Below are 11,197 nucleotides of genomic sequence, written 5' to 3' on the forward strand. Positions count from 1 at the left end.
TAATTCACTATGAATAATGAAAATATTTTTTTAAACTAAAAAACAAAACTATTACAACAGATTGTTTAAATGGATAGTTTGTAAACCTAAAAATGTAAGTTATCATTTACTCAACCTTACGTTGTTGCAAACCTGTGATTGACTTTCTTCTGCTGAACATAAAAGAAGATATTTTGAACAATGATGATTACCAAACAGTTGAAGGTGGTTAATTTCATAATTGCTTCTATTGTCTGTGGAATATGGTTAAAGTGTACTGCAAAATGTAATGACAAGCATTTAAGGTGAACTAATATATACCTGAAAGTCATTTCTGTTGGATCTTGTATATTCAACTATATTTGAAATTACACATTTGTAATGATGATATTGCACTTTAGTACATTTAAAATATGTTAACTTTAATGTAATTTCAAATACCACACTACTTTATAATCGATTACTTTACATGTGCTTTATTATGTTACTCCACATGTCAAAATAAGATTACTTCTTCAAAGAACCTTACAGAGTAACTGAATTTTCCATTTATTCTTTGAGCAGTTAACCACAGGTTGGCCTATAGTAGATTTTAAAAAGCAGCAATACATAATTACCTACAAGTAACCCATTCACGAGAGGCAGCAGGATTTTTTTTCCTTCAATGAAACGCTTGAAATTTTTGCCAATGAAAACTGACCCACATTTAGAGTGAACTGAGAAAACGGGCTTCACTAGGTGTGTTTGACAGTTTAAGAAGTCATAAAACACACCATTACATCATAAATCATCTCCATGATGTTAATTAATTAATTATATATTTTTTATTTATTTGTGTAGTGCTGTGTTTGATCTTTATGTTGAAATTTCTTGTAATCTGCTAAATCCCCTGTTCACAATGGGTGGTTTGAAGGTGTGAAATGTTCCTCTCTTGTTTCTTTCTCATTTAAAGAGAGATACCAGCTACATTATATATAAGATAAATAGTGACTCGTGTCCTAGAAATTAATCAATGAATTAATTAATATATTAATTTAATGAAGTATTGTATGCTCTGTTAAGGGACTCACTTGTATTGTGCATTACATTTGTTATTATGCTTACAGATTGAGAAATGTCCGATGCTGTCTCGTGGCCAGACAAACTTGCTTGGAGGTGTGCTGAAATGCATCTGTGGTTTTCACACTCCAAAGGTAACATTAATGTAGCAAGTATTTTTTGTTAGTATTAATTACTGAAATGGTTTTCTTTCTGAATTGTTATATGTATTTTTTTGGGGTTGTCTTAAACAGCCCACTGCCAGCCCTACTGGACCAGCACAAAGGGTGGTGGAACAACCTGCTGCTGCTGCTGCTGCTGCTGCTGGAACAGCAAAGAAGGCCATGGAGCAGAGTCAGCCTGACTCCCAGCCCCAGCCTACTGCACCTGTGGCAGCAAGAGTTGCAGCACAATTGTCAATGGTGAGTTGTAAATTTTTTTTAAAGCATTGAAGTATGAGTTCACTTCAAATTCGAGGAAGTTCAGAAAGTAAGAAGAAAACAAGAATATAGCTGCAAAGCAGCGAGGCGGGCCCAAGCCGTCAGTGCAAACGCCACCCCGGTGGCATCAGGAGAACGGTGCACAGTGGGCACATGCATTTACAGTAACCTTCTGGCACTCTGGTTTTAAGGGATACAGCAATTAAAGAGTTAATCCGAACCATATAGACACATACACACAACACTTAAAGAACAATAATTATGTAGCATTTATTAATGTGAGTCTCTCTCTCTCTCTCTCTCTCTCTCTCACACACACACACACACACAGGTTTGTTTTTGTGAAAAGTGGGGACATCCCATAGGTGTAATATTTTTTATACTGTACAAACTGTATGTGCTATTGCCCTACACCATGCTGCTGGAACAGCAAAGAAGGCCATGGAGCAGAGTCAGCCTGACTCCCAGCCCCAGCCTACTGCACCTGTGGCAGCAAGAGTTGCAGCACAATTGTCAATGGTGAGTTGTAAAATTTTTTTTAAAGCATTGAAGTATGAGTTCACTTCAAATTCGAGGAAGTTCAGAAAGTAAGAAGAAAACAAGAAAAAGCAAGAAAACTATGAGATGCTGGCTGAGACCTACTAATTGTCACACCTCTTGTACAGTGGGGGCAGTTGTTGTCTGCTGATTGGTCGGTTTGAATATCTCAGATTTGGTTTAAGTCACATGGTCAAGGATAAATGAAGAATGCAATCTGAGTGCTCTCTCTCTTTCATCTCTGGGCTCTACTCTTGGATTGTCCTCTTCCTCTCTAACTGAGCTCGGCCTGGGTTGAAGGTCACTGAGCTAGACTCATGTCCCTCATATCCCTCATGGCATCTCTCTCTATACTTCTCATGTGTTAAAGCTATTTTCTCTTTTTCATTCTCTATATCAGGTAACATTCCACATACACACTGGCTATTATTAATTGTACACATGTTAATAATTATTCCATAATGCAAATACTTTGTAGTTATTTCAAGAGTCAGTACTGCTAATGAATCATTCCTCTTATGGACTACACTTCCATTCAGAAAGAAGTATTTTTGAAGTCTGCATTTACTTAAAATAGTAATATTAAAATAAAAAGTAATGCTTGCTATTATAACACTTTGTGTCTTCTTACATTTTTAGTATACCAACCCAAGATTTACTGGCTCTCACATTGCTGCAGCAAAGCTGAATCTTAATGTGGCCAGGAGACCTTCTCAGGTTGAAGACCAGCCCAGCGCAGCAGTGTCTAGTGCCTCTATACCAAGCACCACTGTCTCTGTAATTAATAGCATAATCTACATTGTATTCTATGAAGACACGTTCCACTTTCCATTCTATCCACATTATTAAACTTTTAAAAACATTTTTTAATACCAGAAAACCATATTTTAACAAAGAAAAAAGCAATATTATATAAATAGATTTCATACAAACTACCATTCAAAAGTTTTTTTTTAAGATATTGAAAAAGGAGGCATTACATTTATCAAAAATCTCAGTAAAGACATTTAATGTTACAAATGATTTCTATTTTGAATAAATGCTGTTCTTCAAACTTAATTCTGAAAAATACCACTGTCACATTTATGGATTTTGTTGTGTTAACTCTCCTCATGTTCCTTGACCTAGTTTCTGTCTCCCCTTGATTATGTTATTCGGTTCACCTATGTCTAGTTAATTTACTCATTCGTCCCTCATTGGTCAGTCTACTTAAGCTCTAGTTTGTTCAGTTTGTCTTGGTCTATGTGTTACTGCCTTCTTCTGTGTGGATTAATTAAAGACTATTTACTCTTCATTTCCATCTTCGTGCGCTTTCCTCAACACAGTAAGCGTGACAATCACTAATGCAGTTTTATTAAGTATCAGCCATTTTCACAACTAATAGTTATGAATGTTTGTTCAATAGAATGGTTTCTGAAGGATCATGTAACACTGAAGACTGGAGTAATGATGCTGAAAATGTGTTCTTGCCCCCATAGAAATAAATTACATTTCACAACTTTAAATTGTAGTAATGTTTCATAATGTAACCATATCTTTTTACTGTATTTGATCAAATGCAACTCTGGTGAACAGAATAGGTTTATTTTATAAACCTTTAGACTTTAAACTGTAGTGTATGATATAATCTAGGATGAGTTAAAGTTATTGTAATGTTATATTTACAAAATCTATTATTTAACTTCATGATTGTACAGACACCAGATGCTCAAGTTCCAGTCGCTGTCCCCAGAGCCACTGCAGATGTGTCCAGTCCCGCTCAGCCATAGAGTATTGTCTGGATAAGTAATTTCTTATTCTGTTGGTTTAAAAATGTAATTAAATTCGCCAAAAAGTTGCCAGACAGCTGACAATTCTTAACACTTTGGAAAGTAATTTATCTAATTTGTTCCTTTCGCTTAACAGAGATGTTAAAAGGCTCACATGCCCTGAAATTTTGAATAACTTTTATAACCAGTAGTTTCTTAAAACGCGTTCAAGCTGAGATCAAACTATTGTCATAATGTCAATTGAGTTTACTTGATACTGATTTATTAATGATAAACAATGTATATGTTAACATTCATGTCAAAATAAAGAGATATTGTTTGTAAAATCTCAGAAATTTTTTATTTCATACATTAAACAGGATTTCAGAATAATTATTGTTACTTTTTTTAGGATGACAGCAGTGTATAATGTAAAGTTATCAGTTTCATTGTCATAATCACTGTAATACTAAAGATATTTAAGTGAAAACTATTATTGCAATGATAATTTCATGTGAAGGTAATCATGGATAAAAAAAAATGCTTAAAATAAAATTACCTTACTTGACTAAATGTATTGTCTTTTTTTTCCTTCACAGACAGCTCATTCTGGGGCATTATTGCAAGGTCCATCTGTAGTTCCGCTTCCTCGTTTGTGGTCGGAGACCTTGCCACCAGAGGATCACAAGTGGATTGGCAAAAGGCTTTTCAAAATGGGATCCAAGGGAATGCCAGGGCTTCGTGATAACCTCCAGCTCTGGTATTACCCACCACAGCCAGTACTTATTTACAGTCAGGCTCCAGCTCCAGACAGATTTTGTCATTCTCTCCTGCTGTGGATGCCGTACAAGCTGTGGAGGGTTAAGGTATCTCTGTCCCAATCCTGCCTGTGGACAACATCAGCTGACAGGAGGTGGTCTGCACAAAAGGTCACGGCAGGTTCTAGACATTGACCGAATGTACAACATGGTCACAGAAACCCTCTTCTGTACCAAGTGTAGAGCCTCGCATGTGTCCTGGAGTCAGACTGTCCTGCAACCGCTAGATCTGGGCCATCGCTCTGAGTTTCAGGCCATACTCACGCGGAAGTACCCTTTCATTCCTCATCCAGTTGTTAGCCCATCACACATATATATATATATATATATATATATATATATATGCAAATACTTTACAAATCAAATATCTAAAATATATGAATGTGTGGATTTTGCATTTCCTAAGGTACACCTGTGATATGCGGGTCATCTGGCTCCTGCGTGAGCGTGGCTTAGGCAACAGCCCCACACGGGTGATCCCATACTCACGCGGAAGTACCCTTTCATTCCTCATCCAGTTGTTAGCCCATCACACATATATATATATATATATAAGCAAATACTTTACAAATCAAATATCTAAAATATATGAATGTGTGGATTTTGCATTTCCTAAGGTACGCCTGTGATATGCGGGTCATCCGGCTCCTGCGTGAGCGTGGCTTAGGCAACAGCCCCACACGGGTGATCAAGCAGCTGTGTGAAAACCACAGCGGGCAGTGGCTCCATTGTCTGGCCCGGTACACCACCCAATGCGTTGACTTCCTCAATCAACCCGGGGTGATGCCAGTAAAATTCTAGGAGCCCCCAGAGCCTACAGTGGTGCCAAGCTGCAAGTGGCTGCTCACTGTTTACAGCCAAGACATCCTGACAAGGCTGGATGAAATCCATGCAAGGATAACATCCACCTATGGCTCTGTCTTGAAGATGGATTCTACTAAAAAGGTTAGTTGTGGATTTGTTTATTAATGCTGTTGTTTATATACCAGCATGGCACTGTATCTGTATTTTACATGGTGTGATGTCTGATTATATTTACAGCATGCTTCATATGTCTTATTACAGATCACCAAGAAGCTGGCTGGGACAGCGAGGGGAACGGGACTCTGGCTTACCTCTGTTGGCAATGAGTTTGGTCAAGTGCTCATAAGTGTGCTGACAGCCCAGGAAGGAGCAGGACTGGACATGATGGTAGACGGTCTGCTGAAAAGATACCAGCAGGCTGGTGTGGATCCACATGCTGTGTTGTACGTGGACTGTGGGTGCTTTACCGAGGTGGGCGAGACCAAGCTGAAAACCAGATTCAGAGGCTGGCCAGATCTCGTGATACGCTTGGACATCTGGCATTTTATGCGCAGGATTGCCTTGGGGTGTACAACTGATGCCCATCAGCTGTACCCCATCTTCATTTCACGGCTATCAGCATGCATCTTTGAATGGGATGGGGCTGATGTCTCTATGCTTCGAAAAGCAAAGAGAGAGCTGTTGATGTCCCAGGGTTGCCCTGCACTGACAGATGAAGATGCCAACAAGCATCTGACCAGGGAGGAGCTGGCTCTACATTGCCGGAGGAGTACCCGTGGAGAGGAGACTACCATCCTTCACCTTGAACGACTGCTTACCGAGCAGTCCCCAAATTGATCCCCAAATCCAGGTGTGAAAAACTTGTTGCATCTTTCCCAAAAAGACTCATGGCTGTATTAGATCAAAAGGGTGCTTCTACTAAATACTGAGCAAAGGGTCTGAATACTTAGGACCATGTGATATTTCAGTTTTTCTTTTTTAATAAATCTGCAAAAATGTCAACAATTCTGTGTTTTTCTGTCAATATGGGGTGCTGTGTGTACATTAATGAGGAAAAAAATTTACTTAAATGATTTTAGCAAATGGCTGCAATTTAACAGTGAAAAATTTAAGGGGGTCTGAATACTTTCCGTACCCACTGTATATATCTGTGTGTGTGTAATTTGAGGTGTTGAATAACACATGTAAAGTACTTGATTTATAACTGTAGTGGTGTTTGATATTACATTAAGTTAAATGTGTTTTAAAAGTAGGCCTACTAAATTGTAACTTCATTTTTACAAATATATTGTTTCAATATGAATGGCATCTAAGTATATTTTAGTTTACCATAAATGCTCCACAACTCAGTTTATGCAACTGAAATTTTCCCAGACAGAAACGTAGCAAGGACATCTGTAAAACAGTCCATGACATCAGTGGCTCAACTTTAATTTTGCGACGCTATGAGAATACTTTTTGTGAAAAACAAAAATGACGATTTTATTCAACAATTCTTCTCCCCCGAGTTACTGTCTTCCGCAAATTTGTAGAGTATCACAACGCATATGCATGCTTTACCCTAAGTGCAAGGCTCGCAAAATCGCTTGCCCGACGTCCCGGGGCAATTGTGTTTTCCATTCGGGCTACCAAAATGTAGCACCACCATGCCCGACGGGCTATCTTGAACAGTGATATAAAATTCCTTCCTTGATTTGCGTTGTTCACTAGCTTGTAGGGGTAAAACGGATCATAGTTGATCGTTTGCACATTTCTAAGTCTTGCCGATTGAAACATTCAAGTGTTTTAATCAATTCACGCTCATTCGGAGCTGCACACACTCATTCAAAGCGCGTACAGAGAGCCGCGTTTCAAAAAATGTATTCCTCTTTCGCATATCCTTGCATCTGAATGAACAAGTACACAATTCTCAAAATAACTGTCTCGGCAAATATTCTCATAAACACAGTTGGATGTGTCTTAAGTGAACGTAAACAGTGGTGAAAGAAATCTCAAGTGCATCATTATATTAGATCCGTGCATTCGGTCTTAAAGGGGCGGCAGCTTATAAATACCTGCTGTTGACATTTGCGTCTCATTCACAAAGCTAAAATCAAATTTTTGAAATCGTGCGAGCCCTGAAGTGTAAACAACGCTGATTACGCCGATTACGTTCATGCATGTGCTTTCCCTCCCTAACGTAAACAACGGCGATTACGTTCTTGGGTACTCTCCAAAATGGCAGAAGACGTAACTCTGGGGAGAAGAATTGTTAAATAAATTGTTATTTTTGTTTTCTTTGCGCACAAAAAGTATTCTCATAGCTTCGCAAAATTTAAGTTGAACCACTGATGTCACATGGACAATTTTACCGATGTCCTTGCTACGTTTCTGTTTGGGAATATTTCAGTTACATTACTGTCTATGCAGGGTCAGAGAAATCTCAGATTCCATCAAAAATATCTTAATTTGTGTTGCGAAGATGAACGAATGTCTTATGGGTTTTGAGCGACATGAGGGTGAGTAATTAATGACATAATTTTCATTTTGGGGTGAACTAACCCTTTAAAGCTTATAAAATATATTATGACGTTACATATAAAGATAAAAAATGCACTCTCAAATTCAACTAATTAAATTGAATATAAATTTAAACTATAATACTTTTTGGCCACATACGCACTGTAAAATTTCAGGAGTGACAACCGCATTTAAATACAGGAGTGACAACCGCATTTAAAGGGGTCATATGATGCTGCTAAAAAGAACATTATTTTGTGTATTTGGTGCAATGCGTTCATGTGCATTTTTTGTGTTTATGCGGTTTAAGGTTCAAAAAACACATTATTTTCCACATACTGGACATTATTGTTTCTCCTCTATGCCCCGCCTTTCTGAAACGCGTTGATTTTTACAAAGCTCATCGTTCTGAAAAAGCGAGGTGTGCTGTGATTGGCCAGCTATCCAGTGCGTTGTGATTGGCCGAATACCTCAAGCGTGTGACGGATCCAAGTGAACCCTTACCATATTGTAATATGATGCCTGGTCAGGCCGGATCGATGATTCAAAAACATGAAAACCCATTATAAACGAGGCATTCGTTGCATTCAGTGGGGACATAATTATGGATTATAATGACTTATACTGTCTTTTTACACGTTGCGTTGCGCCGCATAAACATAAAACCATGTCTGCAGTTGTGATCGGAGAAATGACAAACAACAAGCCCTATTCTACACTGCCAAAAAACACTCGCTTTAAACATATAAAATATAAAAACTCTTTAAATATTAAAAAAACGTGCTTACAGTCTTTGAGTCAGAACAGCCGGCATTGTGGTCTACTCTCCAAGGATCAGGAAACGGTCCTCCATAAAATGGGCTGCACACATCTGAATATTTGGGTTGAACTGTTCTGGAACAGTGTTGTAAATACAACTTAACCACTGATTTCTAGTCATGTCCATTTTTGGAAGACCAAAAAAAGTAGTTTCGCTTTCACAACGAAACGGTGTCACACACGGTGGCCTAGAGAGAGCGGCGGCGGCGGCCTACAGTGAGCAGAGGCCGGGGGCTAGCGAGAGGAACGGCCGGAAGGTTAGAGTGAGCAGAGGTGGGTGGGCTTGAGAACGGCACAGCCGGCGATTTCGATGAAGGAGCGTCCGGAAAGGACATGTGACGACCCCGGGCTGGACTCCGCTTCGTCCACGGTGAAAGCCGATCCGGCGATTCACAGCGCGAAATTGTAGTATTTCCTCAGCAACCAGCACGGATCAGCTCCAGGCATGATGAAGCAGATATCGTCCTCTTTTGGAAGGCCAAACAAAGTAGTTTCGCTTTCACCACGAAGCACACAGCGTCTCCACGACATGGTGGCAGCAACAATACTACAGCGAGAATAAAAGTTACGCCTTCTTCTAAATCAAAACCTATGCTAACTGAAAGAAAACAAGTCTTTTGATTTCAATATGTCATGGGACAGTCATTCATTCCTTCATTTGTGGGACATAAAGGAGTCCAAGGTGAATAAACATTCAATTGTCTTTTTGCCATCAAAATATAAGCACATTCACCTACAGTACACAAGGACAAACAAACACATCACATCTGTGATGTTTCTGGGAGTTTTTATTTTGTATATTGTGTTCTATTGTGAAGTCTCTTGTCTCTGTCAGTTTTCTGCCCTTGTCCTTGACTATGTTCAGAATAGCATATCGCCATATAACTATTTCTACTATTTTCACAGTATGTGTACAGTCTATACACGTACAGTGGGTATCGAAAAGAATCACTCCCCTTTAAAATAATCACATTTTGTTGCTTTGTATGAAGATGGACACAGTTTTTTGTTTTTGCTTTATCCAGCTGTATTTACTCAGTGCAACTTATAACATCCAAGTGAAAGATATAACACCAACATATCAGAAAAAAAAAATGAATCACTGAGTTGGAAAAAGGATCACCCCCTTCCTAAAAATAACTTGTAAACTCAATCAGGTGTAGCTAATCACCTTCTCAATAGCACACAAAGTCATTTGACCTTCAACTGTGATCAGCTGTGGTGATTTTGATCAGCTCAGCATGAAAAGAGCTTTCCTGGAGCATTGAAGTCCTTGGTAGTGCAACTGAAGCAAACAATCAACCAGAGGTGTAAAGTATTGGAATAAATGTAATTAGTTACTGTATTTGAGTATCTTTTCGGATACTTTGTAGTTGTACTGAGTATCAAAGATGTTAGCAACTTTTACCTTTTACTTCACTACATTTTTGAATGAGTATCTGTACTCTTTACTCCACTACATTTGAAATGAGTGTTGCAGTTACACATTACATTTTGCATGGACCTAGCTTTTTCTGCAGCAGTTTATTTCTGCTACAAAAGACGTGATACTGCCTATTACAGGTCACTGAAAGTACTGCATCTTGTGCGTTTTGCCCTTACTCACCCACATTTTTCAACAAGGCTGTGTGAATGCGAGTTCCTTGGCAAGTATTTGTGAATCACGAGTGTTTTATATATGAGATGAGGACATGACTCCAGCCGGCAATGAGGCCGAAACCAACACATCCAGTGCAAGAAGGCTTCGGCTTTTTAATTTTACTTAACATTATTTTATTTATCCATTATACTGAAGAGACCTTTTTGAAAGATATTGTTTTTGTTTGTTTTGTAATTTTGAGGTGTTCAGTTTTATTTATTTATTTAGAAAATAAACATGATTGCTCTCCTCACAAATCAACTCTTTCTAGTTTTTGTTTCATGCTCTCTGTGCCTTGCCCTGGACTTTTAATTCACTTCCTGTCTCCTGTGGTATTTGTACTCAGTTTGCAGTCAGTTTGTTCATTGGTTCCCCTTGATTAGTCTCCCCAGGTGTGTCTTATCTTGTTTAGCTTGTTAGCCCCCCCCCTGTGTGTGTGTGTGTGTGTGTGTATATATATATATATATATATACCCCTAGTTTTTCTTTAGTTCCTTGTGAGTTGTTGAATGTAATGGTTGTCTGTTTGTCAGTCATTCTGTTCTTTGTTGCCTTTGGTTTTTGGCTTATTGTTCGTTCTAGTTTTTCCATTAAATGCTTGCACATAGATCCTTGCCTCTGCCCTTTTCCCCAGCTTCTCCACAACATTGTAGTTTTTCACTGGCATGTATCTTTAACCAGTGCATATTTGAGCCTATATTTAGTATAAGTAAAATACTTAAGTACTGTTAAAATCAGATACAATTTTCACTGTAAGGTATTTGTACTTTTACTCAAGTATGGTTTTTAGGTACTCTTTACACCTCTGCAATCAGCTATGGGTGGCAAGGCACAGTCAGCTGATCTCCGGGATAAAAATGTAGACAGGCACAAGTT

The 11,197-nt window shown here is 38.5% G+C and overlaps 1 pseudogene; it reads left to right on the plus strand.

Annotated features, from left to right (window-relative positions):
- The first annotated feature begins 926 nt into the window (after positions 1–926).
- LOC107597853 (uncharacterized) lies at positions 927–6,201 on the plus strand (annotated as a pseudogene).
- Positions 6,202–11,197: the final 4,996 nt, after the last annotated feature.

This window comes from Sinocyclocheilus grahami, unplaced genomic scaffold (genome assembly GCF_001515645.1).
Source record: "Sinocyclocheilus grahami isolate Dianchi unplaced genomic scaffold, SAMN03320097.WGS_v1.1 scaffold239.1, whole genome shotgun sequence".
Classification (NCBI taxonomy): Eukaryota; Metazoa; Chordata; class Actinopteri; order Cypriniformes; family Cyprinidae; genus Sinocyclocheilus; species Sinocyclocheilus grahami.